Source organism: Strigops habroptila, chromosome 6 (genome assembly GCF_004027225.2).
Source record: "Strigops habroptila isolate Jane chromosome 6, bStrHab1.2.pri, whole genome shotgun sequence".
NCBI classification, from domain to species: domain Eukaryota; kingdom Metazoa; phylum Chordata; class Aves; order Psittaciformes; family Psittacidae; genus Strigops; species Strigops habroptila.
In genome coordinates, this window is record NC_044282.2 from 70,463,447 (window position 1) to 70,486,054 (window position 22,608).

A 22,608-nucleotide genomic window follows, 5' to 3' on the forward strand; every position below is an offset into this window, starting at 1 on the left:
AAAGCAATGGTTTGGGTAATAGTTGTCAAGATCTTTTCTGAATTGCTATAGCATGTGATGTATGTATACAATACATCTTGATTTAACCAGCAGGGACTTTTATTCAGTTTAATTACTTCGCTCTGTGGCTTTCAATTGAAGACAATGTTAAAACAAAAGCTACTTCATGGAATAATAATTAGGGGAAAAAAAAATCACTTGCAAAACATCTCAAGTACCTTCTGAATTACTTAAGCCCTAATTCTTCCTTTACAGTCTTGTAAAATCTGACACCTTGTATAATTACAGCAATGAGCCCTTAAGGAAAGGGACTTGTCAGATTTATAAAACACCCCAGAGTCTTCAATGTGCTCTTTGGGCAATTAATACCATATTTAATTTCTACTGTTGTTGTTTAATCTGTAGCTGGCAGATTACACATCATTTCAGTCAGTGAGTAGCGTTTCTCCCTTTTAGGTACACCTGCATGAAGTATTTGTATCAATTATTCCAATTAAAATCATGAGTGATTTTGACATTTAGAACTTCAGTTGCTTCTTTTTAGCCTCTTTCTGGGGCTTAGTGCTCTAAAAGATCTCAAGCAGAAGTGATTCCCGTACTCAAATGTGATAGGAAGATGTGAATAAATGTTTCAAATTAAACCCCTAAGAATTCATGTGGGAGTACAGATAAACATCAAATAACCTTAAGTGAGCATCATTCCTGTGAGGAATGCAAGAGTTCAGGGATCCCAGGATATAAACCAACTGCAAAATTCTAAGACCAGATTATTAACTGCAAATATCAGAGGAAAGGCAACACAACCCCCCAAACCAGATGAGTATTGGCAGAGTTTCATTTTTCAGTGCAAGGAGAAGTTTTGGAGATAACACAAGCTAGAACCTCAAACAAAAAGGAAACAAACTACAAATACCAGCAGCTCCATGGCCAGGTCCCGAGGACACAGTTGTCTGTTTCCAAACACTGACACAGGCTCAGACCTTGTATTAATAAAGTGTAATGAAAGGTCAAGATTGTATTTTTGTAATAACTTCTAGATCTCTGTGTGTTTGAAATAATCCCTTCTATGGTCAGTTACTTCAGTTCAAACCAAACTTTATTAAAGTTTTGACATGACTTAATATGACTGTGGTCAAAATATACAGATATTTCAAAAACTAATCAACTGTGAGGAACACAGACGTTACTTTGAAAGCTAAAATTAGGATGGTGACATTTGTAATTTGCAGCCTTCAATTCTGACCAGTTTTCTAGATGGTTTCTGAGAAAACAGGAGCAAGTCACATTGCTGGCTTAAGATTTCAGACAAAGATGATCATCTTTGGCAATCATTGCAGTGGTCTGAAATGCATTAATATCAAAAAGCTGCATTCTTTATTTGACAGTTGGGTGTGTGCTATAGAATCACAGAATGGTTTGGGTTGGAAAGGACCTTAAGATCACTCACTTCCAACCTCCCTGCCACGGGCAGGGACACCTCACACTAGACCATGCCGCCCAAGGCTCTGTCCAGCCTGGCCTTGGAAAAAGTATTAAGTGTGTTGAAAGTTTAAATTAATTACAAGTTTCTTGATATCAAGTTACCAAGCCTACAAACCATGAAAACACAGGGGGATTTTATGGATTTTAGGGGAGATTGTCACTGGCACTGGTCAGAAAACTTTTTTATCTCAGAAGCCATAATGCTGCTCAAATTCCCTCTCGGCACCTACCTTACGCCCTTGAGATAGTGGGTTTTGCATCCCCTTCTTTAAACAAGAAAAGATAACATGGAATTAAAAGCAAGAAACATAGACCCAGTATTTGTATTTGATCAGTACAGTCCTTCCTTCCTTGCACCTGATATCCTTTTTCTTGTTTTCATCAGCCTTCACTTCCCCCCTTATCCTGCTCACTCACATCTTGGCTCATGCCCTCAATCAAGCCTCCGCTGGGAAGTAAGGGAATGCCAGCACAGATTAGGAACTGGTTGGAACGGGAATTATCTGTCACCCTTCTGACCACCCGACCACCCAGCCCCTGTGCTGCGGTAAATCCAATCCTGGTAGCAGAGATTTATAGGTGCAGCTTCTCTTCCTTCCTCGGTTCTGTGGCACACCTTGAGCTCTCTGAGCTTTAGGTTGGTTGGATTCGTTTTGGTGTTCTGCTAGGATTTCAGGTTCAGAAGGAAACAGAACATACTAATTGTTGTTAATGAAGGCTCTTTCCCTGATTCCTCTCAGCCAGTATCAGGAAAAGAAACACACATGGTGTCCATGGTGTGCACTTCAACACTACTGTGCAAAAAGCAGATCTCTGACTCAGTATGGCATTTAATAGATGGGGGGAAAAATAATCACAAACTCTCTGGTCTAAGCACCGTTGTACAGGCTCAACTTGTCTATTTACCTCACTCCACACACTCTACCTCTTGTATGCAGAAACATTCATCAGCAATTGTTCAGGAAAATCACAGTCCCTTTAGGCTAGCTTGGAATGAAGGACCTGGGCTACAGTTGGTACTTAGCCAGACTGCTTCAGAGTCCTGGATGGATGTTTTTGACATTTCCCATTTTCCCTTTTCTCCCTCTACAGAATGAGGCTAGCAAGTCTTGTCTGAATTACACACTTAGTGATGCCAATTATTTATCTACATGGAGACCGTGAAACCACTGGCAGCAAGATATCCCAGAGTTAAAAGTTATTATGTTATACACCTCTAATCATCAATAACATCCAGTATTAACTTGTTAACAAACAACTGGGCCTTTTGCTGAAGATGAGATTGCCACAGTTCTAAACACAATGCAGCACAACTTGGCAAGGGTAAACATAAAATGCTGCCTATAATTTGGGACTGTAGAAGCCCTCTTTCCAGCAGGACAGCTGTCCAAATACAGCCAGCCATATTGGAGATATACCAGTTTATCAGCTATTTACAGCTTGAATTTCCTAGAGATTCAAGAGGAAAAGCAACTGGTTCTGAACTTTATTATTACTGTTACTTTGTTATTGTAGGTAAGTGGCAGAGTAAGCATTTCTTCAGCCAGATTTATTTTTAAATGGCTGTTGTGCCACTGCCCAGAAGCTCTAAAAGCAATAGAGACAGAATAAGAAAGATTGTAGGTAATGGGACCAAGGATAAAAAATAGATGCCACTAATCCTTTAGCTGATACGTTCTTAGTTAACCATAAACAGGAGATGGGGATGCATAAAACATGGCACCAGAGTCTCTTTCACTAATCCCTGTCTCAGAGAAACTGTGCAGCCTGCATACATATACATTTCTACAAATCAAATGTTAAAACAAGTCTCTTGACATTGTTCTGGTTCCTGTCACATCAGCCATTATCAAATTGACAGTTGTCTCTTAGGAATAAAATGAGATTTCATGAGACATCTGAGAGAAGTTTATCTGACAGAATAGTTCAGAGAGCTAATATACTCAGTATGGAGGTATTCAGTTGCTTATATTACTTGAGAACAATGTCCATAAAATGTCTTTCTGAATATTAATGAATTGCCTGTTTAAAAAATGAGGCAAACCCAGGCATGTCAGTTATTACAGAGAGGGGTGGGAGAGCCCCTCCAAGCCAGCAGCCTCTTTAGATCATCCTGCTGGATGCATTTTGGCTTCTTCAACTATTCATAATATATATGAAAATTTCTAGGGGAAAGGCATCTCAATTTCTGTATTGCTCAAAATGGATGATTTGACACAGTACTCCAAAAGGGATAAAAATAAAAGTGTTGGTATGTAACCTATTTGTCCAGTATGGAGACAAAGAGGAGAGTCAGCCTGCCAGTATGGCATGCTGGCGTACACAGCCCATTTTGAACCCTCATATGACATCTCATAATAAACAGCAGGCTTTACAGCATGCTGAAAGGTTCAGTTTATCCAGATTTTTCTGGCCCAACTGGAGACATCAGTCAGGGGACTGACTTTCTCTAAACTCCTAACAGAAAGATGCAATGCAGTGTCAAACAGCAGGAAACAAGAGCAGGAGCTGTTACCTCTCCAAAGCTCCTCATCACTGTTCCTTACTGTCACCTGCTGCTGGGACCTCCACTTCTACTGAGGTAGAAAGGGACACACATAGTATAGCTGGAGGATACCTTTGCTCTCATGCTATGACAGGTACATAATGGAACAGGCTCACGCAGGCAGGAAGATAAGCAGCACTTTCTCTTCTCTCCCTGGAAAGTTGAGAGTATGCACATCATGCTGGAATATGAAGACATTCTTGATTCTGGACAACCATTAGGGGAGAAAGAAATGAAACAGATGTGTGGGGAAGAGCACAAGAAGTGAAAAGAGGAGGGGGGAACTAAGAATAGGAAAAATGCAGAAAGCAAGGATGGGATGTCTGACACTGATGTGGGCTGTGAAAGAGTAAGTGCCCAAGCAGGCCAATACAGCTAAAAAGGAAAGGGAAGGTGGCAGCATTTTCACAATGCTAGAAGAGTAGATAGTCTGCAATAGCTGAAATGGAAACGGTTTGGGATAGCACAAGCAAGCCTATTTTTAGAGATTATTCCAAGTATGAAGCTGAGTTTCTGCAATAAGGCTGGAAAGGGAGGAACAGGGTGGAATATACACTAAGACAGACCAACAAAACAAAACGCTGTTGTCTATGTGTGTGGGGTAAAGAAAAAAGAAGTGGCAAGGACAGTGCCAACATTCCAGGCAATAGCAGAGCAGGGTTATTTATTGTGACAGCTTGGGAGTGGGGATGGCAGGGCTCCCGGAGATGAGGAGTTCAGCATTCCCCTGTGCTGCAGGCAAACCAAGGGACGCATGGGCAAAATGCCTGGGAAGGTGAAAGAACTGATTCTAGATGAGAGGGTGGAGATCAAAGGCAGAGGAGTCTGTTTGGAAGCCATCAGATGCAATGGAAATCAACAGATGCAACTTGTTACACCATAAAAACCGATACAGCAGAGACTGAGAGAAAATGTTTTGCCATTTGCAATGGCTGCATGCACTAAAGTGTTCTGTGGTGCTTAACTAATGCTGCCACTATCCTCTCTGGCCTCCTACAACTCAGTAACAAGTGGCACTCACACTCACCAAGAATAGCACCCATCAAACCCTAGAGCAGTGTCACACACAAAGCACAGCAGACCCCGTCGAAAATGAGGGTAACATTTTTACACATCTAAAACCAGCTTTGCTTCATGTATCACCATTAAGCATTTCCAGCATAATAATTACCATGGCAAAGAATAAAAACTTGGGCCCAGCAGGCTTTTCCCATAGGAAAACTGGTCAGCTCATTCAGACTGCTTTTCTTCCTGTCACATACCTATTAAACGCTCCAGACTGTTTAATGTGATAAAAATGTCTAGACTGGTTTTTAACTGAAAGCTTAAAGAAGAGAGTTCTTTGCCCTTGGCTAGCAAACCCCTTTGCTCCTTTCTTGGTAAGCACAATAACGTGCATGCTGTACTTCTGCAGACCACACATGCTGCATACATACAGAAAATGCATTTCTGGTATCTTCATAAATGCTCTGAGGTTTGAGAGGTGAGCCCAGGGAAATGTGAAGAATATACACACTGTATGTACATACAATACTGTAGCGTGGCTTTGTAAGGAAAAACCTGGAGCTTATAATCAAAGTGCTGATGTTGCTGAGGAAAAGAAAATGATAGAGCACCTCTCACAGTCCATTGAACAAGAAAAGCAGAAAGATAACTACAGAAGCTCTGTTAAGATTGATAAAGAGCAAGATGCTTTGCTGTAGCAGGCAGTAAAGGTAGAGTTTAGGCATGAAATCCCAATGGGCACATTAGAGTAAGCGTTACCACATATGAATCAGTGCATTCGATGCTTTGGGGTCCCTAGTTGCCCTCAGTCTTTAGCAGCTGCTTATTACTGTACAACAAAACTTGTGACAATTAGAATCACTCTCAACTCAGATACAAGTGCACAGTTTATACTAAAAATATCTCTGGCAGTGGAATGAGCCAGCTCGACTGGTACACACCCTTCAGCCCTTTCTTTTTAGGCTCTATAAATCTGCATCTGTGGATGGGTCATGGTCAAGGGACAGGTGCATCTGATTCTTGTCAGCATGTGGGACTTGCACACTGGAAACTAAGCTGCATACCATGGAAAAACCTAGAGAAGAAACACTATCCCTGGACGCCACTCAGTGTAGCTGACTCCCATAGGAAATACAACTTGCCAAAAGAATTAATGGACAATGTGACATGACAGAAATGTTACTTTGGCACAGCCACAACTGGCCTGTCAAATCGTGTATCGGAGTCCCACTTCCCATCTTCCTGTACCCTATGTGTTCCCAGAGCAGTCTTCACATCCTGAGGATAATTGTTTTGTTTAAAATGCTCTTCATCCTCATCCAAGACCCTAACTCTTGCTCTCTGTGACCTGACCATAAACTGCGCTGCCAGAGGAGCTGAAGAGACAACTGACCACTCCACAGGAAAACAACTAAAGGCTTGGGAATATCTGTGGGAAGGGTGTTTCAAGGGAAGAAAATGGCAGCTTTTCCACATTAAAATACCTGTGGGCTGAAAGATCTGTACAATAAAGGTACTGGCCCATCACTGAGCACTTCTCGTTTCTGTTCTCCTTAAGATACTATTTTTCCTGAACAAGCGACAATATTCCCCTCTCAAAAAGCAAGAAAAGGGCTTTTTGGAATCACCAGGGAAGGTGATTGTGTTGTTTCTGAAGGACTCTGATACTATACAACCACACCTTACAATGGAGAACAGACCAAACAAGGTGCCAATGCCTAAAATCAGTCTTCTGTGAAATAACGACACATACAAGATGAAAGGTTGGCTCGGGAAGGTCACACCTTGGGTGGCTTTTATGTTCACTTGTTTTTTTAAAATAAATATTAATATAGGTTTCAGATCAACAAATCTTTCCTTTTGTCAGCACCCTCTCCTGCAATCTTTGTTTCTGTACAGTTCCCATCCATGTCAGAGGGTGCTTTGCATAATTACAGCACTGCTGAATTAAATCCCTTATTTGCTCCATACATGCACAGTTCCTTTGGGCACCCAAGTGAAATGGCACATATAGGGAAAAGGGAATAGGTCCAGCTGGTGTTTGTCTGGAAAGCCCCATGCCATCCCAAGTAACCCTGAGAGCGCTCTGCAAGCTTTTCATGCTGAGCAGCTGGCAGAAGCCTCCTGAAGGCAGGCACCCAGGCTGTGCTTACTGAGATACCAGGTTGTTGGCAAGGGTTTTTTGGATGGGAGACAAAAGCAGCACAGGGAATAGTGAGGCTACTGCTTCTCCTGAAACAGAAGTGGCTGGCAGAGAAGGAGAAAGAACAGATTTTACACTTACAGCTTTCCCTTCCAAAGTTGCATTTCTACTGTTCTCTCCAAAATCTCAACACCATGGGCTATAGTTAAGGGTTAATCAGTAAGATTGTTCACTGCAGGATGCAAACTAACATGCGTAAAGATTTGTGTGTGAACTAACTGTGCCCACCTCAGAGTATCCTTGATTAACCACATTAAGGGCACTGATACCTATTAGCTTTGTAAACAAGCAGAGCAGTGGACACCACTGGTCCCAGGTTAATTGTTACCAGTGTGTGCTGGAGGCAACCACTTATCAGAGGTAACCAGAGTAACCTAACTGCAGAAAAGCCAGGAAAACACAACACACAGTTGCTTGCTCAGAGTGCTAGCAAAAAAAAAATGAGCCCTTTTGGAGTGATCAGGGATGATACAAGGAGCAGATCCAACTCTCTCTGTGAAGAGAATGGTCCTAACACCTCGCTTGTGCTTCCTTTTCAATGATCCCATTCCTGCCAGCCTGAGTGATCCAGCTTAGCCAGTACATCCCTGTACAGTGGTGGAAAGCTATTCACTTGTCGTTTTCTGCCAGCTTCATCCACTGCATCCTGGTCACACAGGAGATAAACCATGACTAGAACCAGCATAAAGGAAAGACCTGCAGTGTATGGCTGAGACAAGCAGAAGCAGCAGATTTCTGGTGGCAGCAAACTGGGACACTGATCCTCTGTGAGCATAAGGAAGAAGCAGAACTATTCAGCAGAACAAAGACAAAACTTATTCTTTGGTTTTGAAGCTATGGTTAAAGAACCACCTGATTTTAAAGTTCAGGGTGGCAATACTTGAAAATCATGTGGAATATAAGATCATGCAGGTGCTGGATGTGATGAGCAGAGAAACTTACCTTTCTGTCGGAAATGCAAATTCACACACAAGATAAGAAGGAACAAGTGGCTCACGGAAATCCCATCACTGTGGCAGAACTATCAGATCCAGGAAACAAAGGCTGCTCTTTTCAAGCTTCTATAAGGGACAGTACTCTGTTGCAGTTCCAGGAATCAGACTTCCTTTTGCTTCCAGACTGGGTTCTGATAGGCCCAGTCCAAACCTGCTTTTCTTAGAGTGTATGCCTTTGTTTGGAGCAGAGGTATGAAACCAGGATATAAACCAGGTTGATAATACCAGGATAAAAACTGCCACAAGATCCAAAGCTAACAAAAAGGCACAAGTATAAATAAGAGCTCCAGCCACGCTACCTGAGCCCTTACGACCGCTGTCTCCGGCATGGGCCATGAACTGAGTTCAAGGAACACAAAGTCTAATCAGCAGTACTGCACTGCAGAGCAAATCATAGCTGTGGCTGAAATTAAGACATGCCCCACAGACCTGCTTTAGAGATGACATGCCATAAGACCAGTTCATTGTGTTGTTTATAAAAGTATTCTTGAGAAACGTGTGCTACATCTTTAAGATTTCAGTCCATGTTAAAGCAGAAAACAAAGAATTATAGATATGAACATTTTTTCCTTCATTGAGACACCCCCTTTTTACTGCATCAAGAGTACAGAGGATTCTTGAAGAATGTGATGCCTCAATCCACCATTCTGTTTACACACAGAAATCTCCTGCATGAATTAAGCGATGTTTCCAGCCAGCAGTAGGTGGTCCCTCAGCACTAACACTGGTGAAAGATCAGGTGCACCTGATACACAAGCTGGTAACAGAGAAAGAGCAGCTCAGACTATGATAGCACATGAACGTTTTATTCAAGTCTTCAGTGGGCACATTCATGCTGTGCAGTGTAACGTGGAGATGTGGGAGTCAGCTCTGAGCTGGCAGTGTCCTGCCAGGCTTTCTGGGGTGCTAGAAGCAGCCTCACTGTGCAGGTTTAGTTGTCAGCCTTGCAGAGCTGCATGTTACTACAGCTAGGCTGCTTCCAGCTCATCTAGTGCTTGCCCAGGGATCTTGGGGATTTCTACCCATTAGAGGATGTAGGGCAAACATACCTTCTGCTGCAAGAGCCTAGTGTGAATGCTGTTTTGCAGTACATTTACAGTAACTCAAAACAGGCTGGCTGAAAGCCTTAAAATATCACCAAGCAATCTTGGAAGCAATTAGAGATGATTTTAGACTGCAATAATATTCTCAAAGACTCTTCAGTAACACTTGTCTTTGTTCAGAATAATAGCCTGCAGTTACTGTATCCTCCATAAATTACTCCATACTAGCAGTATTGCTGTAATACTGCTCATTTTCACAATGTATAAATAGTACCTACTCCTATGTAACAAAAGATAATGAAAACTCAGGTTTCAAATAGATTTCTGCCCTTCACCTATAAGCCTCTCCAGGCAGGTGCACTACAAGGTAAGATTACTTCAGCAAAGCATGGGTGAAATCCAAACCTCACCTTTGTATTCTAGCCTTTAAAATGGAAAGTTTACGTCAATAAAACTATTGTTTAAGGATTAAGTTGAAACTGAAACTCAGGAAACTTAAAGCCAATTCACCTGTGGAACAGTGTTTTCCCCACTGGCTCTGACCTGTGCTCAGCTTACACACCACTTCTTAGGAAGGTCCCAAGAGAACCCCATTAGGCATCTGCAAGCAGTGTTTCAATGGAAGCAATCTGCTTGCTAAATTCATGTGACCCATCTCAAGAGCATGTTGAATGGCATGGTCAAACCTACTTCTTTCTTATCCTATAAAAGACACAAACAAACAATGACAAATGGTAACAGTCAGCATACAGAGATGAAATAAAACTCCTCGGTTGACTTCAAGGAAGAGGCCACTGCCTCTGTCACAAACAATGGGATGGAGAAATGGGATGGTGGACACCTGGGAGGTACAAAGGACGCAAGTCCCAATCATTCCACTGGCAGAGGAACAGCCAGTATCATCCTGTGATAAAACACTTGGTTTCATCACAATCTTGCAAAACACTTGGTTTCATCACAATCTTCACAACAGTTTCTGCTTCTCCCAAAGCCCTTGACAGCACATGAGGAACAAGAATCTCTGCATTCATCTTCCACATTGCTGCAAATAAAAATGGGAAATCTGACTTGACTGTCTCTGAAATATCAGTAAGATCAGAGACAAATACATGAATGCAAACACATAAGTTTTTAGTTACTCCTTTTGGATACTTCTTGAGCAGTTAGTTTGCATGGTTTCCTACAGCTCTGGCTGCATGAAGAGCTTGAAGCTCCAGCAGTAACAGACGTTTCTCATCAGTATAATGTACTCTGAGGCACCTTGCATGTCTCAAGTGATACAAGCCATCTGAAGCATCAGTAGAATTATGTTTTATTAATCCTCTGATGGAGGAGGTAAAAAAGTTGCTTGCCAAATGTGAGATGGGCGCAGCATGAATCTCACAGAAGACAGCTTATATGAATCTCACAGGACAACACAGGGATGCTGGAACCAGAATCTCTAACCTGGGAAATCTCCAGGTAAAGATTAGCCAATATAATCTGGTTTGGCTATGGAAGTTTTGCTCAGCTCTTAATTATAAGCCATTTATAAATGTCTTTGCAGAGTTTCAATGTAAATACAGTCAAGAAACATTTTTTATATCCATAAGGAAGTAAAGGAAGGTTTCTGTGCATTGTGGACAACATAACGACAAACTCAATTAAGGATAATCAATAACATGAGCAGAGTCTTGGATATGTCACAGATTCACCCAATTTAACACCACAGAATCTTGTTTCTTTTTATGTTACGAAAGAAAAATGTTTCAGGGTTAGAGAATGTAGTTTAGTTACAGGCATAGAGAAAGAATACCAAAGTGAACTTATGTAAAATCTTCATTTCACCTTGTTTTTTCCTCCAGTCGATAAATTCTTGCGTTCCCCTGATGTGTACTCTTCAGATGTGTTTTTGGGTGACATGGTCTAGAGTCAGGAGGTTGGAACTGGATGATCTTAAGGTCCTTTCCAGCCTAATCCATTCTATGATTCTATGATTAGTGTCATATTTATTACTACCTCTCAGAAAGAAAGGGGAAAAATTAAAGCTAGCTTGCTTCGTTTGCTACTCTTGTGTAACATAAGATTCTTCTGCTTCGTAGCAATACACCGTGACAAAGCCTGTGCTTAAGTCTCATGTTATTTATTGAAAACCACCAAAATGGATTTCTGGTGGCCAAAAAATGGCAATAAATAGTAAAGCTGAAAACCAAAAAATAAACTTAAAATCTTACACAATGCTAGTGAATTCGAAGACATTTTCTCCACCCAAATCTTATAATAAATAGTTCAACTTCACCTTTTTCACAGACTGCAAAGCTTATTTTTTTAACATACGCTGACATATACTTAATCAGCTTCTTGAAGTTAAAATTCATGTACACAGCAGGAGAAATCAATGATCTTACATCAAAAAAGCACCATTTGATATTTTTTACCTTCATTTCAGCATATTGCATGTACGTTCAGCTCTTCCTTTAAAAAAACAAAGGAAGATGAAGAGGTAGAATGGAAAACTTCCTCTTTAAATCTCTTCAGGATTTAAAAATCAAATTCTAACATAGTAATAAACTTGACTACATACAGTGGTGTTTGTCAGATGGTTGGAAAGCTCCGCAGAAAAACAGACCCCTCTCACAGACAAGAAAAAGGCTATGAATAGCAGAAAACAGAGATGATCTAAGAGAATAATTTTATTTCTCATCCACCAGATGTGTAATGGTATTAATTTTATATACCAGAGGGCCGATTTTCACCAGAACACCTAATCTAACATTGCATAACTACTCCATTTGTGCTTTCAGTTAAACATGTATACATACCCCAAAAGCCAAACTTCTCCTGTGAGAAGTTTGCTTATTTAAATGTGTAGAGCTACTTGATCTACAGGTTTGAGAACTATGGACTACACTTCCACAGGAGTATAAGGAAATACTACTACTGATTTTAGTGAAATGATCAGAATCACCCCCGAGACTCAGCTAACTTACACCTTTCTATAAACTCCAGTGAATCATTCCTTGCACTACTACATGTTTAAATACTTACAAATCTGGTCCAAGTAACACATTAAGTCAAAACCACATCGAAGCACAGCTAGGTCCCTGAAACACTGGCTCCCCTGAAGGTACTGAGGACATTGTCATTTTCTTCCTGCAATCAATATTCTGCCTGGATCTCCTGGTCCACTCCAGGGAACACCACAAATGCTTTATAATAATTTCCCTATGAGTTTCGACATTCAAAAGGTCAACTTTCTGAATGTCACACACTGGCACAATACCTATCAAATGCTTCTAGGACAGCTTGGAAGCTCTTTCCAAGTATAAAGCATTCATTTTTGGTTCCTGTAATCACAGGATTTACTCCAATTCATTTTGAGAATTATCCCCATAGAAATAACATTTCCATTATCATACAAGTTAAAGATTAAATAAGCATCCTGCTTCTGCTTCATTTTGGTATCCTTTAATCATAGAAATTGTCAGTTCTAATAGTTGAGCCAAAGTAAATTCTTTAATGTCACAATGTTGAATCTACAATATTTTCATGTTAATTTGCAGGTTTCTCATTCATTTTTATTCCATGCTTTGAACATGCTTGAATCCAAAACCATTTTCCTGAGATACATTCCAAATATTCACAATCTAAATGCCACAGAGGAATCTGTAATTTATAGTAAGCCTTAACTTTTGCTTAGCTTTGAATTCCCTCTTTATTAAATCACCTTTACTAGATACTCTTACAAGTGCTTTACCAGAATGGTCACTGCTTGAAAATATGGCTTCAGTCATATTTTATTTAAGGTAGTAAGTCTCCTACTCCTACTTGCAGTGATCCCTTAACATAGAGGGAACAATAAAAATAGATGTCCAGACTTAAAAGGACAGATTCAAATCAATATGAAGATGTCATCGAGTACAGCAGCATATCAAAGTGAGTTTCAGCTGCGAAAGATGTGACTAGTTGTGAACTACAGTTATGAAGAATAAACACTAGCTTCATTTTCACCTGACATTTTTCATCATAAACTCTTGCTGTCCTCTACATGCTTGGAAGAATTCACAAGTACAGCTTCTGCTACTAGAGAAGATCTCATCTTTTGGGTAGCTTTTTACTTCAAATTATTTCTCTCTCTGAGTAAGTTTTTCCACATTCAATATTTAGTGACCAAAAGATCCAAAGTAATCAGGGAGATTTATGTTCTGATGTGCTGCCAAACATGTTCAAAATGGCCCGTGTCCTAAAAGCAGGTTTTAAGCTTTTACATACACACATATACAGTGATAAAATATATATATAAACTTGCATTATTCAATACAGAGACTGTTTTGAGATACCTCACTATTTTATTAGTTAACCATATTAAAACTTCTGTGCAACACTTAATTGTTTCTAAAGGATTTAGAGTATTTTAAGTCTTAGGCAAAGGGACACAGATGTTAGTTTTAATACGATTGACACACTACATCACAGCAAATATCTGATTTCAGGCAGTTTTGCAGATCTCAATGTTAAGAACATTAAGCCCTTGTACTGAAGGAGACTCAGAAAAGTCATGACTCTATTATCCAGCCCCTGGAAAGGCCAAACCCCGTCCATTCTGATAGAGGGGACTAACTTTCACATGAACACCTTCAGTGCTCCGAAGGCAGCAAGCTCTGCAGGCAGTCTATTCAAGTGCTTCACTATCCTTTACCCTGGAAAAGTTTTTCCTAGTTCAAATAATCCTCACTTCAAAGATTTCCATATTTCTTAGCCTTGACACCATGGTACATGGATTATTCCTTTCCTCTTTGCAGAACCCTCTCATATATTTAAAACCTATGGTTAACCAATGATCAATTTTCCAGTGATCATTTTCAGAGACTGCAATCTGTGTGAAAGTTGTTCAACACACAACATGATCTAATGTTAAGGATGACCAACTTGAGATACAGCTGGCAACATGCTCACTCCACAGAGTGTTCAGGACAGGCAGCTTCATCTGCTCATGGCCTGGTTGTCACTTTATGGAAAAGTTAATGTCACAACTCACAAAAACAATAATAATAAAATAAAACATCAGCTGGAAACTTGGAAGCATCTTGCACAATGCAGAGAATCACAGCAGACAATGCTTCATAATGCTTTTAAATACTCAGGGCAAGATACTGGAGTGAAATTTCGTATCTGTGCTTTTGTGGTAGAGTGCTGGCATCTTATCAGAGCTCAGCGTCCAGAAATCAATGATGCTTTGGAGCCCCAGACATAGCCCAGACCTTCACCAGGAGACCAGCAGGCAGGCAATCACAAAGTGGCATGCTGGAAATACACTTCCACACTGGAAGCACAGGTATTTTTACCTGTCTGATGCAATCCATCAAGTCTGCCTTCAAGAGCTCCAGATGGCTGATAGAAGACAAAAACATTCCCATGGTTGATTTGTTTATGCATCTGCAGGAGAGCCCTGCAGATCCCACTGGCACTGTCCCAAAGTACAACAGATATCTGGATGAGGCTGGCAACCTGCAGCCTACCCCACAGCACAGAGGGAGGTACCAAAACCAGACACAGTCTGTGTGAGCTCACAAGGATATGGCAAATGTCTGCAGCACCATGTGGCATAGGGCAAGTCTCAGAGAGGCCTCAGGTAGGATAATACTGAGAACATAGATTTTGGTGCAGAGTGAGCAGTCATCACTTGCTCTCCCATGCACTACATTTACAACAAGTGGCAGCAATGGACATCAGTGTAGAAAGTGTAAAGCTAATATCCAGTGGATCAGTACAGTTTTGCATGTGATGACTGCTGAGGAAATGAACAGTTATAAGGCAAGATTAAGGAAGGGAAACCTTAAAAAAACAAGGGCAGAATAAGGTGGTACAGTACCTACAAGACAGTATCTCATGACTAATGACTATCTCACTTTTAGAAAGGTGGTATTTGTTGTATTCAATTCCATACATTTTTGAATGATGAATTTGAAACAAACTTGAAGCAATGAGGTTTTCAGGCTCCATCTAAAACTGTTTGTGACTAGACACACTGTTGGTTGGTGCTGCCCTTCAATGAATCACGCTGTAGATGTGTAAGAGATGTTTAGTGTTTACTGCTACTTGATACTGTTCCTCAGCATTCACAGAGCACACACAGATATTGTCAATGTCAAAGACAAAAACCAGCACGGGACACAGATAAGCTGCTATCAGTTTTCCTAATTGATGACTGGAACCAAAAATCCAACTGGCATTCTGAACACGAAGATTTTATTCGTTCTAGGCTAAACAATCCCAGCTCATTCAATCTCCCCTCTTTTCTCCTATTCCCATCATACCACCTATCTCCTTTCAACTCTCTGTCCAGGGACCACCCTTCCTCTGGAGAACTGTGCCCAACACTGGGTACTCCAACAAATCCCTCCTAGAATTTTTTTGCCATAACCAATGAGGAAGCACACAAACTCCAGTAATTACCACTCCTTCAGAAGTCATGGGGAAGACTATAACAAAAATACCCAATCCAAACCATACCCCAAAAGCCCAAACAAGCATGATTGGTAGCGTTACTGCTGGACTTGCATTAGCCCCATCTCAATTTCTCAAAGACACCTTTAGAGAAGATAGATTCCCTTCAGGCCCTTTGCAAACTCAGCAGTAGACACCAATCTAACAATTCTGGCAAGTTCACAGTATTTTAACTGATATTTTCCCCCCTTCCCCCCCGCAATACAAGTGGTAATTAAAAATACTGATTTCCAGTATGACCTATAATCAGGAATTCAGATGTGCGGGCTCTGCCAGAAATGACAAAACATGCACGCTGTGACAGCTAAGAGACCAGCAGATGCTGGGCCAGTAGACAAAAGTGATCTTGAAAGGCCAGAATCCCAGTTCACCCAACTTGGCTGGGAATATTTTGCTTAAAGATTAAGCCATTACAAGTTTGAAAGAAAACTGGCAAATTTTTTTTAGAATCATAGAATGGTTTGGGTTGGAAAGGACTTTAAGGTTATCTAGTTCCAACCTCCTGCCATGGGCAGGGATGCCTCACCCTAAACCATGTCACCCAAGACTCCATTCAACCTGGTCTTGAACACTGCCAGCGATGGGGCATTTACCACTTCTTTGGGCAGCCTGTGCCAGCGCCTCAGCACCCTCACAGCAAAGAACTTCTTCCTTATATATAACCTGAACTTCCCCTGTTTAAGCTTGAACCCATCACCCCTTGTCCTATCGCTACAGTCCCTGATAAAGAGTCCCTCTCCAGCATCCTTGTAGCCCCCTTCAGACACTGGAAGCTGCTCTGAGGTCTCCATGCAGCTTCTCTTCTCCAGGCTCAACACCCCAACTCTCTCAGCCTGTCTCCATACAGGAGGTGCTCCAGCCCCTGATCATCCTTCTGGCCTCCTCTGGACTTGCTCCAACAGCTCCATGTCCTTCTTATGTTGAGGACACCAGAACTGTACACCGTGCTCCAAGTGGGGTCTCATGAGAGCAGAGCTGAGGGGCAGGATCACCTCCTTCGACCTGCTGGTCACGCTTCTTTTGATGCAGCCCAGGATACAGTTGGTTTCTGGGCTGTGAGTGCACACTGAAGTCAGCTCATGTTCAATTTCTCATCAACCAATTGCACAGTTTCCAGTTTACGCAATTTCAAAACACTTTTGCTTTTTAAAATTAGTCTGATTTGAAATTAATTATCATAAAAAGGATGCCCCAAACCCCAGGAAAATAATTCTTTAGGGACTGCAAAATACACTTCATTTTAGCTTTGTGTCAGACTGCTGCTTTTAGCTGTTGAAAATAGAAAACAAACTTTTCCACACAATCATGTCTAGGTCACTGAAATAAATTACAGTATTTGCATGAGAGCCAGTACCTAAAATTTTCAATGCAGCTTCAGCCTGGATTAAAAAGATACAAGGAATTAAGGCAGAATGAGAACACATGAGCTTTTCAAGACAGATCTCCATGTAGTCCCATCTAAATAAAGATGGGATTAGAAAGGTCCAACTGTGACGTCAATACTATGACCTACATAGAATTACGAAGGGTTAACTACACATACTACAGCTAGTTTCACTGAGCAACTACTCAGTGTCAGGGCAGTGTGTGTATGTATTCTGCTTACACTGGTATTTATGAGATTAATGGCATTGAAACAAATTGAAATGGGGCTTTAATCCATGACTTCTGTAAGATGCAACAAAGGGAACCTCTGCTAAGCAAAGAAACACATACAATACACTTCTTCTGAACTTCCAATGCTTACTTTTGGTCTATGTTTACCAGTTTTATAGGGAGAGAACATTATTGTTTAACTATTAACCATAATGAATATTAAATCCATTTTCTCAATTGGAAATTATGATATCTCTGGGCATTGAAACACTGTAATAAGATGACAGACAGGCAACCAACAACATATAATTAGTTGATCTACAACTTCCTCTTGATTGTCAAGGCTTATTATAAATAACATGCAGACACTACTCCTTCCTGCCCGAGGCTTAAGGCATGCTTTATTTTAATGGTATCTAGACAGCTGAAGAATACAGCTACCATTAAAGGAATCTTCAATGGCATCAGTATGCCTCATGTAACAGAACTAACTGGTTAATTCTTGCCAGTGCTTCTGCCTGTATTTAGATTTATTTCACAGTTGCAGTAAAACGAATGAGTTAACATATATTGAGAGTGTTTCTAGCATTTGGATCCAGCTACTGAGGAGAAACAGAACCTCTTGACCAAATTCCTTTTCCTGCTAGCTTAAATCTGGCCACATCCCAAAACGTTTTGTGATTTAAATAATTTACACTCAGCCAGTCAAGATGTTCCCGTACCCTACATACAAACTCTTCCACAAGGATTTCAATGGGAATTTACGCTACTACTGTCTCCGATAGTGGCACACATTTTAGAGTAAGCACAAAGCAAAATAAAGTCACAATGGAAGGTAGTCACACTCATTTACTAATGTAACCGAGAACTCTATATCTTCTTTTCTCTTTTAGGTCTGATGAACTGCAAAAATTAAGATTCATATGATTGCTTCACCTCAGTTTAATTACTTGCCCAAGAGAATACCACATGCAGAAGCAGTGCCAGCTATACTCCCTGATTCACAGTTTAAACACTTCTGAAGATCATCTCTCTGCTTGTGTGAGAGGAGAGGAAAGCCCGCGTTACAGACGGTAAAATTACACGAGGCAGGGAAGGTGACAAATCGAGGTTTACCAACCCTTGAATTACGCTGAGTGGTTTTTAACTTCAACTCCTTTTGGAACTCTGCCAAGGATCTATTATCAAGGGATGCTTTAGAGCAACATATTCTGCACGCAAAAGTGCCAAGAGAATATGTTAGAGAAATTAAATCATTCTGTTCCACTCTTCGGCACTCATGGAAGCCTGAGCAGAGGCTGGTAATTAGCTGATTTGCATGGACTCTGTGCAGAACAGGGTTTAAAAGAATTCCAGCAGTATAATCTTTAAGGGGCAAGCCAGCCTGGCCCGACCGGCTAGCTTGCATGTCTTGTCATCCCTCTGTCTAAGGCAAGAAAAGCCATTTTTAGCTGCACAAGGATGGGCGGATAGATTTCTGAAAATAGCTGCATCTGCAGTTTTACAGTTAAATATGTAATTTCCTCACAAAGAGTCTCATCACTCTCCCATTTAAATGAGCTGCAAAAGCTGGATCAAGAGAAGCAATGAATCTGAACCTCGTTCCAATTTCCCTGTAGGAAAATAGGTATTGTTCTTGGGTTTATCCAACAAGGCCACGTTGGACAGAGCCTTGGGCAACCTGCTCTAGTGTGAGGTGTCCCTGCCCACGGCAGGGGGTTGGAACTAGATGATCTTAACGTCCTTTCAACCCAATCCATTCTATGATTCTACCTTTGTAACTGTGACCAGAAAAGTACCAGGGCAGCCAAATCTGAGCTCAGAACTGCTTTAGGTGCTATGCACCAGCACAAAGGCTCTATGGAAACTGTGATAACCCTTGGAAATACCACAGACTTCTCTATTAAGGAATACTAACCCAAGCCAAATAACGTAGAATTATCAGGTGCCAAGTACTGCTTGTTCATGAGAACCTCATTTTCAGGGATGATATATTCCAGCAGCAAACAGCATCTCCCTCAGGCAGTGCTGGAAGCAAGCACTCACCAGAGTGTATGCAGAGCTGTGCCTGGGGCTCAGCAGCAGGGCTCCCAGCTTGCAGTGCTGGCAACCAGGCCTCACACCACATCAGAGGTCTGGTAAGATCTGATCCTCACTTCTCCATCACTCCTCAACCCAGAGCAGCTTTCCCACTGTTCTAACTACAATGTCCTGGGTAATGGGTTTTTTAGGCACTGTGTTGACCCATCTCACAGCAGATCTGCCCCCAAAAGTTTGGCATTCAAAAGGATAGCGCTTTTTAACACTCCTCCTCACCTCTCCCCGCTACCACCACTGCCGCTTTGCTTCACTTTGCTGACTTCACCACCAACTGGAAAAGAAAGTGACCTTGCAATCCAAGGGACCTCTTACAGCTTATTTGTTGCTCTGATGTCTTTTAAAAGAAATGGGAGGTTGAAGCCAAAGCATTTCTTCAGTCGATTTTCTTTGAGAGGGAGTATTTTGGAGTCATTTCCTATAGGTGGTAAATTATCTCTCTATAGATTTTCACATGGTGCAGGTGAGGGTTATTTTGAAATACAACAATTACCTTTTCTGTATACTGTGTTTTATCTTTCCAAGCTCCAATTCTCCAGTTTTAGGCCATCTCCTTCCAAGGTTTGCAATGGTAAAATCATGGTAAGTCAAGCATGAGACCTTAGCTACAATGAACCATATTTGACATAAAGGAGAACAGTTATAACTGCACATACCTCTGTTTTTATACTGCTAATGATCTGCACACAACTCCTGAATCACTGTAGTACACTATCTGTCTATAAGCTGATCAATTCTGTATATGCAACATGCATTTGAGCAGTAATACTCTTTGATGATGCAGCTGCACATCCTGCTTATGAAACGCCAGCCTGAAAGCTCTTGTCAAAGCTACACAAATCTTACATCTAATCTACTACGCAAACATCTATTTTGGAATCTTGACAAGGAACTCATTTTTAATGCTTCCACAACATTTGCAAGTTGAGGAAAAAAAAAAAGAAAGCAATGTTCTGTGTCAACAGGATCCTCCTCTTCATGGAAATTAAATGCCAAAAACAAATATGGAATTCCCTCATGTGGCCCTGCTGTTTTCTTCACTGTTTTCCCAATAGACTTCAGAAGAGAAGTCTACACACGGATTTTAAAGCAATAAAACCCTTACAATGCAGAAGGAAAAAAACCAATGCTATATATTTCTATCAGTTTTTAAAGTTGCAAGTTTTCTGCACGAGGTACACTGCAGACTTCAAGAGCTGGTCCAGCACTTGAAGTGAGATGAAGTTGACAGATATTACCCAGTAACTCTAACTGAGAATAGATGAAAAGACAGACAAGCTTTGGACATGGAAGCCACATTTTTAGGACTGAACAGAAATAGCAAAGTTGAAGCTAAATGCATGTTATATTTGAGCTTTTTTTCCACCGTTGATCTTCTGCTCATCTTCCTGACAACATTTGCAGCCGCTCCTAACAGTCCCTAGGATGAAGGTGACAATTCTTTAGAGCAATGATAACAGAGGACAGAGGAACGTACCAGCTTAACTGGTGGGACCCTTCTGTGAGAAATCAAGATTCCAACGTCATGGAAATTAATTTTCTCTCATTATTATCAAACATTGTTAGATAAGGCAGCTCTCCTCTCCTGTGTCCAAGGTCTGTATACATAAACCCCTGGTGCCCTCTCTGCACCTTCCATACTTCTCACTAAATATCTCCCTCTTCTGCTTCTTCTCTCCTCTGTTCAGACAGCCCCCAGCTCTTCACACGCTCCCTGTTCTGCTGAATAGCTGAGTTCCTCTGCTGTTATTCAAGCCACTGCCTCCTTTCCAAACTCTCATACTCATCTCATTTCTTCTCCTTCTCATCATACTTCCTTCATCCCGTCTCCTTTCTCCAAATACACGTTGTTTATGTCCTTCCAATTCTGACTCCACTATTTATTCCAATTTCTGCGCCACCAACCGCCTGTATCTTTGACTGTTCCTAAGGCATCTAAAACTTGTTTATCAGGCAGGGAGGCTCCTCTCACAGGTAATCCCTACCAAGACTCAGCCCAAACCTTGGTTCAAGTTCCAATTTGATTGCAGGTCCTGTGCCACCCCAGGCAACCCTGCTTATGGTGCAGTTCTACCTCAGAAATAGAGTTAATATTTTCCTACCTCTATATTAGCACTATGAGGAAAAACAGAGGAAGAAGCTGTAGCGTGCTCACTGATTCAAAAATCTTTGGAGAATTCAGGTGTGAAACTCTAAGGAGAACAGGAACATTCTTTTGAAAGCCTTGTCAAACTTGGATGATTTTCTATGCATAACAGACATCCCTGACTCAGTACCACTTTGACCATCTTATTGAGTACAAAATGTCCGAGCCAGAGACCATAAATTCTGCATACTTTAGAGCACATCAAGGCTCTTAATACAGAACAAATTATGAAAGGTAATTTTTTTTACTAACTGCAGGACTGAGATTTCTTCCCCATGTAGAAGCAAAATACTCATTTTTATAAAACTGAAGGACATGCAGACACATCAGGGTTTTTATGCTACTACATCTCAACACAAATCAAACAATACTTCATTTAAAACGCTTCTTTCTTAAGAGTATGTTAAAACCCTGTAACTTTGCAGCTTTTGGCATTCTTCCAGACGTAGGCAGTATGAAAGTTCTGGATTAAGTGAATGACTTGATCCTAAAAGTGGAAACTCCTACAGCAAACAAACAGCATTATGGTGGCATAGCAAAGTTGATTAAAAAAACCCCTCAGATATCAGCTTACAGGGCTCTCTTCTGAAACGATGGGATGGCTGAAGAGCGTGGGAAAAATGTCTGTGTGTTGGCTGCACCTGCAGAACTCTGCATGCAGACATTCACGCTGAGGGTAAACAAGGAGTCAGCCATGCAGCTATTTGCAGCGCGTGCACTTCCAAACAGCCACTTCCATGTATAGATGCTGGACTTGAAAGGCACAACATTCCTGCCTCTCAAGTGAAAAACTGAGATTATAAGCCTCATGCTGCGAGATATCCAACACTGGAAGTCCTAGCTCCCATTCCTATACAATTAGATCCGCTCCTCATTCCTGACAACCAAGGTCTGACACGGTTACAATTTAAGGCAGATGGTCTGATGTTCCTTTTTAGTTTGTGCTTTATGCATCTGCCTTTCCACTGTTTGTTTTGTGAGGTTACTGCACAAAAACTTCTTTCTTGGGG

At 41.1% G+C, this 22,608-nt stretch overlaps 1 protein-coding gene across 7 annotated transcripts in view; it reads right to left on the bottom strand.

Annotated features, from left to right (window-relative positions):
* Positions 1-22,608, bottom strand: part of PLCB4 (phospholipase C beta 4) — a 197,205-nt gene that overhangs the window by 96,196 nt on the left and 78,401 nt on the right. The window contains exon 1 of one of the 7 annotated variants that reach the window (XM_030490894.1): positions 11,101-11,116. The exons of the other annotated variants lie outside the window; for them this stretch is intronic. The gene's annotated coding sequence lies outside the window, so the exon portion shown is untranslated. Of the gene's footprint in view, positions 1-11,100; positions 11,117-22,608 lie in introns of those variants that run through there. 7 annotated transcript variants of the gene reach the window in all.